General features: G+C 38.6%; 1 protein-coding gene across 1 annotated transcript in view; it reads right to left on the bottom strand.

The window, feature by feature from the left end:
- The window catches only part of LOC138745861 (lysine-specific demethylase 7B-like), a 77,695-nt gene extending 70,595 nt beyond the window's left edge, over positions 1–7,100 (bottom strand). The window contains exon 1 of the mRNA XM_069903283.1: positions 7,082–7,100. The gene's annotated coding sequence lies outside the window, so the exon portion shown is untranslated. The remainder of the gene's footprint in view (positions 1–7,081) is intronic.
- Positions 7,101–11,201: the final 4,101 nt, after the last annotated feature.

The following is an 11,201-nucleotide window of genomic DNA, read 5'->3' on the forward strand; positions in this document are numbered from 1 at the left end:
ATCCAGATGCTGTTTGTTTTTTTTTTGTTTGATTCTTGCATGTCACTTTGATCCACTATCCATTCTCTGAACACAGAGTTGGGACAGCACCAGCTTTTTTTTTAATTATAATTTTTTATTTTTCACACCATAAATCACATTAACCATGATACACACTTTTTCCTTTTCACACATATACAATGTCATTTTCTCTCCCCCCCCTCCCTCCTCCCCTCCCACCCTCCCCACCTCCCCCCTCCCGTCCATTTAAGGTATAAAATCTAGGATACATTAAACCAGTCAGACAATATTGTCATTCAATAAAAATACACCAGAAATTCCACTGAGTCCATTCTTTTCATTTCCTTTTCCTTCCGTTAACTTAGGTAGTGATTGTCCCCGGTAGGTTTTCGCTATTGTGTTTAATATAAGGCTCCCATATTTGTTCGAATATTTCAATATTATTTCTTAAACTATATGTTATTTTTTCTAATGGAATACATTTATTCATTTCTATATACCATTGTTGTATTTTCAAATTATCTTCCAATTTCCAGGTTGACATAATACATTTTTTTGCTACGGCTAGAGCTATCTTAACAAATCTTTTTTGTGCATCATCCAAATCAATTCCAAATTCTTTGTTTTTTATGTTACTTAGGAGAAAGATCTCTGGATTCTTTGGTATATTGTTTTCTGTTATTTTATTTAATATCTGATTGAGATCTTCCCAAAATTTTTCTACTTTTTCACATGTCCAGATTGCATGAATTGTTGTTCCCATTTCTTTTTTACATCGAAAACATCTATCAGATACTGTTGGGTCCCATTTATTTAACTTTTGAGGTGTAATGTATAGCCTGTGTATCCAGTTATATTGTATCATATGTAACCTCGTATTTATTGTAATTCTCATCGTTCCAGAGCATAACTTCTCCCATGTTTCCTTTTTTATCTTTATATTTAAATTCTGTTCCCATTTTTGTTTAGTTTTACCATTTGTTTCCTCATTCTCCTTTTCTTGCAGTTTAATATACATATTTGTTATAAATCTTTTGATTATCATTGTATCTGTAATCACATATTCAAAGTTACTTCCCTCTGGCAAACTCAAACTGCTTCCTAATTTATCCTTCAAGTAGGATCTCAATTGGTAATATGCCAGTGCTGTATCTTGAGTTATATTGTATTTATCTTTCATTTGTTCAAAGGATAAGAATCTACTTCCTGAAAAACAATTTTCTATTCTTTTAATCCCTTTTTTTTCCCATTCTCTAAAGGAAAGGTTATCTATTGTAAAAGGGAGTAACTTGTTTTGCGTCAATATTAGTTTTGGTAATTGATAATTTGTTTTATTTCTTTCTACATGAATCTTCTTCCAAATATTGAGTAGATGATGTAATACTGGAGAACTTCTATGTTGTACCAATTTTTCATCCCATTTATATAATATGCGTTCAGGCGTCTTTTCCCCTATTTTATCTAATTCTAATCTAGTCCAATCTGGCTTTTCCCTTGTTTGATAAAAATCTGATAGGTATCTTAATTGTGCGGCTCTATAATAATTTTTAAAGTTTGGCAGTTGTAAGCCTCCTTGTTTATACCATTCTGTTAATTTATCTAGTGCTATCCTCGGTTTCCCCCCTTTCCATAAAAATTTCCTTATTATTTTCTTTAACTCCTTGAAGAATTTCTCTGTCAGTTGTATTGGCAATGCCTGAAATAGGTATAGTATCCTTGGAAAAATGTTCATTTTAATACAGTTTATCCTTCCTATTAGTGTTAATGGTAAATCTTTCCAATGCTCTAAATCATCCTGTAATTTTTTTCATTAGTGGATAATAATTGAGTTTATATAGTTGGCCGAGATTTTTGTTTATTTGTACACCTAGGTATCTTATTGCTTGCATTTGCCATCTAAATGGTGATTCTTTCTTAAATTTTGAGAAATCCGCATCATTCATAGGCATTGCTTCACTTTTATTTACGTTGATCTTGTAACCCGACACTTCTCCATATTCCTTCAATTTCTTATATAATTCTTTTATTGATAGTTCTGGTTCTGTTAAGTATACTATAACATCATCCGCAAATAAACTGATTTTATATTCCTTGTCTTTTATTTTTATCCCTTTTATATTATTTTCTGTTCTTATCAATTCTGCTAGTGGTTCTATAGCTAACGCAAACAATAAAGGTGATAGTGGGCATCCCTGTCGTGTTGACCTGCTTAAGTTAAATTGCTTTGATACATGTCCATTTACTGTCACTTTCGCTAATGGTCCCTTATATAATGCTTTAATCCAATTAATATACTTCTCCGGTAAACTAAATTTTTGCAATACTTTGAACAAATAATTCCATTCTACTCTGTCAAAGGCCTTCTCTGCGTCTAAAGCAACTGCTACTGTTGGTGCTTTATTCCCTTCTACTGCATGAATTAAGTTAATAAATTTACAAATATTATCTGTTGTGCGTCTTTTTTTGATAAATCCAGTTTGGTCTAGATTTACCATTTTCGGTACATACTCTGCTAATCTGTTTGCTAATAATTTAGCTATTATCTTATAATCTGTGTTAAGTAAAGATATTGGTCTATATGACGCTGGTGCGAGTGGATCTTTCCCTTGCTTTAGTATTACTGTAATTATTGCTGTTTTACATGAATCTGGTAAGCTTTGCGTTTTATCAATCTGGTTGATTACTTCCAGGAGGGGTGGAATTAATAAGTCTTTAAATGTTTTATAGAATTCTATTGGGAATCCATCCTCTCCTGGTGTCTTATTATTTGGTAATTTTTTTATTATCTCTTGTATTTCTACTATTCCAAATGGCTCTGTTAATTTATTTTGTTCCTCTATTTGTAGTTTTGGTAGTTCAATTTTAGTTAGAAATTCATCTATTTTCCCTTCTTTCCCTTAGTTTTCAGTTCGGTATAATTGTTCATAGAATTCTCTAAAGTTTTCCTTAATTTCTTTTGGATTATATGTAATTTGTTTGTCTTTTTTCCTTGATGCCAATACCATTTTCTTAGCTTGTTCTGTCTTAAGCTGCCATGCTAGGATTTTGTGCGTTTTTTCACCTAGTTCATAATATTTCTGTTTTGTCTTCATTATATTTTTCTCCACCTTATATGTTTGTAGTGTTTCATATTTTATTTTTTTATCTGCCAATTCTCTTCTTTTAGTGATATCTTCCTTCATTACTAATTCTTTTTCTATATTTACTATTTCCCTTTCCAACTGCTGTTTCCTGATTATAGTCCTTCTTCATCTTGGTTACATAACTTATTATTTGCCCTCTAATAAATGCTTTCATTGCATCCCATAATATAAACTTATCTTCCACTGATTCCGTATTTATTTCAAAATACATTTTAATTTGTTTTTCAATAAATTCTCTAAAATCCTGCCTTTTAAGTAACATGGGATTTAATCTCCATCTATACATTCTTGGAGGGATGTCCTCTAACTTTACTGTCAATATTAAGGGTGAATGGTCCGATAGTATTCTAGCTTTATATTCTGTTTTTTTTACTCTATCTTGCATAGGAGCTGATAACAAAAATAGATCTATTCTTGAGCATGTTTTATGTCTAGCTGAGTAATATGAATATTCCTTTTCCTTTGGGTGTTGTTTCCTCCATATATCCAAAAGTTGCATTTCTTCCATCGATTTAATTATAAATTTGGTTACTTTGTTCTTTCTGTTAATTTTTTTCCCAGTTTTGTCCATATTTGAATCCAAATTCAGGTTGAAATCCCCTCCTATTAATATGTTCCCTTGCATATCTGCTATCTTCAAAAAGATATCTTGCATAAACTTTTGATCTTCTTCGTTAGGTGAATATACATTGAGTAGATTTCAAAACTCCGAATATATCTGACATTTTATCATTACATATCTCCCTGCTGGATCTATTATTTCCTCTTCTATTTTAAATGGCACATTTTTACTAATTAATATAGCTACTCCTCTTGCTTTTGAATTATATGACGCTGCTGTTACATGTCCTATCCAATCTCTCTTTAATTTCTTATGCTCCAATTCAGTTAAGTGTGTTTCTTACACAAATGCTATATCAATTTTTTCCTTTTTCAGTAAATTTAGCAGTTTCTTCCTTTTAATTTGGTTATGTATTCCATTAATATTTAAAGTCATATAGTTCAACGTAGCCATTTTATACTTTGTTTATCTTCCCTTTCCGTTTCTCCATCATTACCTTTCCTTCTTATCCATTTCTGTTTTCTTGTTTTGAATCCTTTATAAGACAACATTCCTAAAACATCAAACATTTTCCTTATTCTCCTATTTAAAACTTCTTTTGCCCCAATCCCCCCTTCCCCTTCTGAGTTGTCCTTTATCCCTTGTCGGACAACCACATCTCCCCTCTCCATTTGGATTTGCGAATTCACTCGCAAGCGTCAGCTGATTTTGCAGTGACCGTAACACCCCCCCAACCAGCCCCCCCCAGAAAAGATTTCACTTTTCATATGTGACAAAGGTCACTCTTTTAATTCCCTCCTTATTCCCTCTATTCCTTTTCCTTCCCTTATTAATTCTTGTCTATACTATCTATATTTTCCTCTAAATACGGATACATTCATGTATGCACATTATACATATACCCACATACATATAAATCGTGGTCATTTTTACTCTTATTACATGTCTTCATCTCTCTGTTTGTTTTGTAGTTGTTCTGCAAATTTCCTTGCTTCCTCTGGATCCAAGAATAGTTTTTTTCCCATAAGATCGTTTTCGATGTTTTGAACTCCTTCCTCTTCTTCAGGAGTTCAAAACTTATGTCTTTTTAGTTCGCAGTCTTTTGTACTCTCGTTACACGTCTTCATCTCTCAGTCTATTTTGCAATTGTTCTGCAAATTTTCGTGCTTCCTCTGGATCCGAGAATAGTCTGTTTTGTTGTTCTGGAATAAATATTTTCAATACCGCTGGATGCTTTAGTATAAATTTATACCCTTTCTTCCATAAAATCGCCTTTGCTGTATTGAACTCCTTTCTCTTCTTCAGGAGTTCAAAACTTATATCTGGATAAATGAAGATTTTTTGCCCTTTGTACTCCAGTGGCTTATTGTCCTCTCTTACTTTTTCCATTGTTTTCTCCAGTACCTTTTCTCTTGTAGTATATCTTAGGAATTTTACTAAAACAGATCTTGGCTTTTGTTGTGATTGTGGTTTAAAGGCCAATGCTCTATGTGCCCTTTCTATTTCCATTTCTTGCTGTAGTTCTGGACATCCTAGGATCCTAGGGATCCAATCTTTTATAAACTCTCTCATATTCTTGCCTTCTTCATCTTCCTTAAGGCCCACTATCTTTATGTTATTTCTTCTGTTATAATTTTCCATTATATCTATTTTCTGAGCTAACAGTTCTTGTGTCTCTTTAACTTTTTTCTTAGATTCCTCTAATTTCTTTTTTAAGTCCTCTACCTCCATTTCTACTGCTGCTTCTCGTTCTTGCACCTTGTCCATTCTTTTTCCCATTTCTGATAAGGTCATATCTATTTTATTCATTTTCTCTTCTGTATTGTTTATTCTTCTTAAATCATTAAATTCTTGCACTTGCCATTCTTTAAATTACTCCATCTATTCTTTAATAAGAGAAAGTATATCCTTTATCTTGCCTTTCCCTTCTTCTTCTATTTCACTGTACTCTTCCTCTTCTTCTTCCTCTGGGTTGGCCATCTGTTGTTTCTTTGTTGCCCTTTTCTTCTCTTCTTTCTTGTTTTCGTTGTCTTCTATGTTCTCCTCTTGCTGCAGGTGTTCTGCAGCTGTCATTGCCGGCTGTGGAGATCGTCTCCCCAGCTGGTCACCCCTCCCGTCGGTGTGTTTTTCTTCATGCGCATCGCGCATGCGCGACTCTTCGCGCATGCGCGGTTGCGCACTTTTACTCGGCTCATCGAGCCATTTTTGTAGTCCACTTTCTACCAACCTGAGGGAGCGGGTTTCTCTCTCCACCGCGGGCCTCTTCGAACAGGTAAGGCCTTCTCCTTCATCTTCCGTTGTCTTCTCTTCCTCTCTTCTTACCGTTGGTTTCGACTTTTCTTTTTTCGTCGCCATCTTCTTTCCACCTTTATATTCACTTTACTTTGATTTTTATTTTTGTGCCTTTGTGTTTTGCTTTGTTTTTTCTGACTTTTCTGGAGAGGGCTGGAGTTCACCGTCCGGCCACTACTCCATCACGTGACTCCTTACAGCACCAGCTTTAATGCATTCCTGACCCTGAGATTGGTGGTAACCAGTCCTACTTTCAATAAACTAGATCTGATCCAGAGTTGAATCCCACCCTACACTCTGTCTTGAACCTAACTCTGGGCCAGCCTCAAACAACAACAGCTGAGGCCCCAGGGGCAGCAAAATGCAGGTCTGCCCACAAGCTCCTTGCTCCTCTGCCTCACATCCCAGCAACCTTAACTCTTGCAACTAAGCCAAAAAACCACGTTGATGTGTGATTGCCACCTGATGATGAAAGAAATCATGTACAACTCAACTTTTCAAATTTGAAGTGAAAGTACAGGAAGGTCAGGCAGGATCTTCATGGACAACTCCGACCATGACAGATACTGTATGATCACTGCAACTCAAGACCCTTCAACGTGGCTGCCCAGCACGAAGAAGAACAAGCAGAGGCATGTTCCAGGAGAAGCAGAGAAATCTCCATGGAATTGTAATAACTGTTAAGAATGGACTAATCTCAAATTTAATTCTCTGTGGGACTAAAAGCATTTCAACACGATTGCTCACTCTAGCATGGAAGTAAAACCAAAGAACAATTTCATTCAGACCATGAGCAATCCCTGACCAGAATTCCAATGCGAGAAGATGGCTCTCCTTCAATATCAGAACTGCAAGCATGTGAACATCAGAAAAAGTGTGATGAGTAGGGAAGAAATGGGGAAAGTTAAAAACTGCCATACTCTTAACTAAACACTTAGAACATGCTTTTGACATAACCAACTCCATGTCAGAGAGAAAAGAACAATTATGTCACCAATCTAGCCTATAATTTATTTTCTCCTGGCCTAAATAAGCAGAGAACATGAACAAAGGAAAATAAAGACGATCACGAAAGGTCACTGACCATGCAAAGAAAGTCCCGTTCAGTCAACAAACCAAAAAATGACCACCAGCCAACAGAAGCCACAGAGTGCTCACAAAATTATGAGTGGAATAGATTTGGCAAATGCACAGTCTTTGTCCAGTGTAGGGGAAATCTGTAACCAGAAGAGATAGGTTTAAAGTGAGGTGTTGGAGGGGGACAGATTTAACAGGAATCTGAGAAGTAACTTTTTCACAAGAGGGTGGTGAGCATATGGGAAAGTGGTTAAGGAAGGTACTATTGCAATGTTTAAGAAAACATCTCCCCACTCCCTCAAAGTCAGGGGCGGCGGCAAGCCCTCGGGGCTGGCGGGGCAGCGGGTGCTGTCAGCAGGGACCGGCGGAGCAGTTGGGGACCGGCGGAGGACGACCAGTGCGGGCTGGGTCAGCCACACCAGGCCACTTCAGCCTTCAGGGCCGCTCTCTGCAGCTCAAAACGCGGCAGAGCTATGGCCGTCTTCCCTACCCATAATCCATAATCCTTTCCATGGAAAGGATGGGTTTAGAGGGATATGGGCCAAATGCAGACAGATGAGACGAGCATGGATGGGACATTTTAGGTCAGCGTGGGAAAGTTGGGTCAAAGGACGTATTCCCACGCTGCAGGACTACAACTGCTTCTACCATAATTAGCACAAATAATTTCAACTCAATCTTTACTCAAGAAAAGAGTGTGGCTTGGTCAAAACTCAGAAGACAATAAATCATAAATACCAAAGAATTCTTGGACTAATTTTCAAATTGTGAATGCGTTTAGCTCTACCTACAGCATGCTTTCTACTACAATCTCAGCACTACTCTATTCTGACACGGTTAGAAGGAGCACCCAACAGCTAAAAAGCAAGACCTCTGGAGCAGACAAGATCCTTGTGGCATAACTTCATCTCATTTCCTTCATTTGTGATGAGGAGAGTATGCTGGGATCTCAAATGCTAAAAGTATATAAAATTTTCAAGGACACCGCCAATTTCAAATATAAGTGAAGATTCTGCTGCCTGCCTGCCACAGTTCAAGTGCCCACAAGAATTCTCTTCAACTGCCTCAGTCAAGAGCAGAAGGTAGACATTTGGTCTCTCAAACCTGTTCCATCATTCAACATCGGGACAGATGGAATTGTAACCTTCCTGAATACTCAACATTCAGAGTACCAAGTATCGAAGTTGGGAGGTCATGATGCAGTTGTACAAGATATTGGTGAGGCCCCATTTGGTGTATTATGTTCAGTTTTGGTCACCATACTATAGGAAAGATGATGTCAAGCTGGAGAGGGTGCAGAAAAGATTAATGAGGATGTTGCCACGAATCAGGGCCCCCGAGTAATAGGGAGAAGTTGAGCAAGTTATGGCTTGAAGCCTCTAGGAGCGCAAGAGGATCAAGGGAGATCTCAGAAGTATGCAAAATCAAGAGGAATAGATTGATTAAACACAAAGTGTTTTGCTCATAGAGGAAATCGGCAATTAGAGAACATGAGCTTAAGGGGGGAGAAGGGGTGGAGCAGGAAGAGATTTAACAGGAACCTGAGAAGTAACTTTTTATTCCCGAGAAGGTGGTGGGTGCACGGAACTCGCTGTGGAGGTGGTTGAGGCAGGTACTAATGCAATGTTTAAGAAAAAAATTGTACTGTGACAGGTTATATTATATAAATGTTTTTTAAAAGAGTTAGATTGTGAGGAGTTTAATGTAGGTCACCACAGACAAACTTTTCACAAAAGATGCAAGAGCTATGCATAAAGAGAGGCGTCATGTCTAGAGTGACTTTACAGAAACTTTGAAGAATGCCTATGAAGGCTTCACAAGTCGGTGTTAATTGGACATGCTGTGGAGTAAATGGACTATTGTCTTTAAAGCAACAGGTGGCCAAGCTCAAGAAACTGATTCCGGTGCCTCAATCTGTCTGGTTGCAGTTTGCTGTTCTAAGAAGGTCATGTGGTTTTGCAAGCAGAGAAAGAAAAGACCAGGCAGGCTTTCTCTAAAGACCATTTCAGATAGCCCAAAAGTTGAGATGTAAAGACGGAGAAACTCCACCAAAACGCATAATCACCGACCTTTCTCAATGTGCGGAGGCGGGTCTCCGAACCGCATATTCTAACCCCTCTCCGAGAGAGATAATCTCGGCAGCGTAGCCCTCTGCCAATCAATCTGAATGTTCAGCTGCACTAAGCGGCTATTTAGGGATGGGTGATGATGCCGTCAGCCTGCGACCCATCTCCCCACTCCCTCAAAGTCAGGGGCGGCGGCAAGCCCTCGTGGCTGGCGGGGCAGCGGGTGCTGTCAGCAGGGACCGGCGGAGCAGTCGGGGACCGGCGGAGGACGACCAGTGCGGGCTGGGTCAGCCACACCGGGCCACTTCAGCCTTCAGGGCCGCTCTCTGCAGCTCAAAACGCGGCAGAGCTATGGCCGTCTTCCCTACCCATAATCCCCCACATAGCTGGAACAGCTCTGGGAACCATAGAGTGGTTTCAGCTGCGTGAGGGATTATAGGCAGGGAAGACGGCCATTGGTCTGCCACGTATTTTATGACGGGTAGTGCTATAGCTCCAGTTACCCCACCTCCATCGGATCCGGAGGGCGCTATAAGGCGCCTCTGGATATGAACGGGACGCTGTAACAGCCTTTTAAGGTTGCTGTCTGGAAGATAAGTTCCCATTTTTCCATCTGCTCCATAGTTAGCCTCAAGGCATGAAATGGCTTTGAGTGAGTGAGAGAGGGAGAGGGGAAGAGGGGGAGGAGGGGGAGGGGGGGAGAGTGGGAGAGAGAGAGAGAGAGAGAGAGAGAGAGAGAGAGAGAGAGAGAGAGAGAGAGAGAGAGAGAGAGTTCAGTGGGAATTCTGCAATGCTTTAGGAAGCTGCAGCATGACAAGCTGGCAGTTTGTTGAAAACCCCATTTTGGGAGGTGGGTTAAGTTCTGAGTTCAGCCTGATGAATACCCTTGTGGTCCTTACAAGAAGAAATGGCTGGCTAAAGTATTTCACCTGAAATAAGGGAAACAAGAGGAACTCTATGGTGACCTGGAAGAAGAAGTTATCATTTGGAAAACCCATGATAGGGCAAGTTTCTTCAGCAAGGCACTGAACTACTGATCATGGGAAATCAGTTTGTGTGTGTGTGTCCAAAAGCAATGAATATCTCTCTGAAACCACTAGAACCTTCTTCAGTGGTAACCATTTACCTTATCACTAGACCCTGGTGAAATTTCATAAATATTAAATTCTGTGGACAGTATAAGATACTGGTAAACTTGGACTAATGAGAAGTGAGATTGGACTGTGAATCAAAAAACTTTCCTGAACATATATACATTACTTACACATGCGCTTAGAATTAGAAAGGGGTTAAGTCAGGTTAAGTTAATAGTAATAAGTTAAAGTTTGATCCTGTTTTTGTTTAAAGAAAATTAAAAGCAACTTTTGTTTAAGTAACCATTTGTCTTGGTGAACTTCTATTGCTGCTGGGTTTTGGGGTCCTCTGGGCCCATAACAGTACACATACAGATAGGCTAGGTTTAAAGAGATATGGGCCAAATGCAGAGAGGTGGAACATTTTATATGGGTGGAACATTTTGGTTGGCATGGGCACGTTGGGCCAAAGGGCTTGTTTTCACATTGTACGACCCTGACTAAACTAGGTGAATCGATCAGTCTTAAAAATACTCAAATATATACTCTCTTTCACTTCCCTTTGGTGGAGAGAGCACCAAAAATAATCTTTCAAAAATATTTTGCTATGATCTAGTCTCAAATGCATAATCCCTAATATTTGATTCTTCCACAAAAATAAACATCCACTTGTCAAAATTTTCCCTCAAGTCCTTTGTCATTCCAGTCTGTAAAAGTCCAGCTTGTCTAACCTTTCCTCACAAGTTGCACTGCTTCCAACCCATTTACATCTTTCCTTAAATAAGAATAATTCTTCCTCACCTCCATCCAAAAATGACAAGTTATTCTGAAACCATGACTCCAGGTTCTGGACACCCCCAAAGAGGAAGCATCCTCTCTGCAATATTATCCGTGTCTTGGAAAATTGCTTCAAAATTTCCTGTATTATACAGGAAATAAAAGGCCAACGTTTCATTTACCTTCATACTGGCTTGCATCTGCATGTTAA

The sequence above is a fragment of the Narcine bancroftii genome, chromosome 11, assembly GCF_036971445.1.
Source record: "Narcine bancroftii isolate sNarBan1 chromosome 11, sNarBan1.hap1, whole genome shotgun sequence".
Taxonomy (NCBI): Eukaryota; Metazoa; Chordata; class Chondrichthyes; order Torpediniformes; family Narcinidae; genus Narcine; species Narcine bancroftii.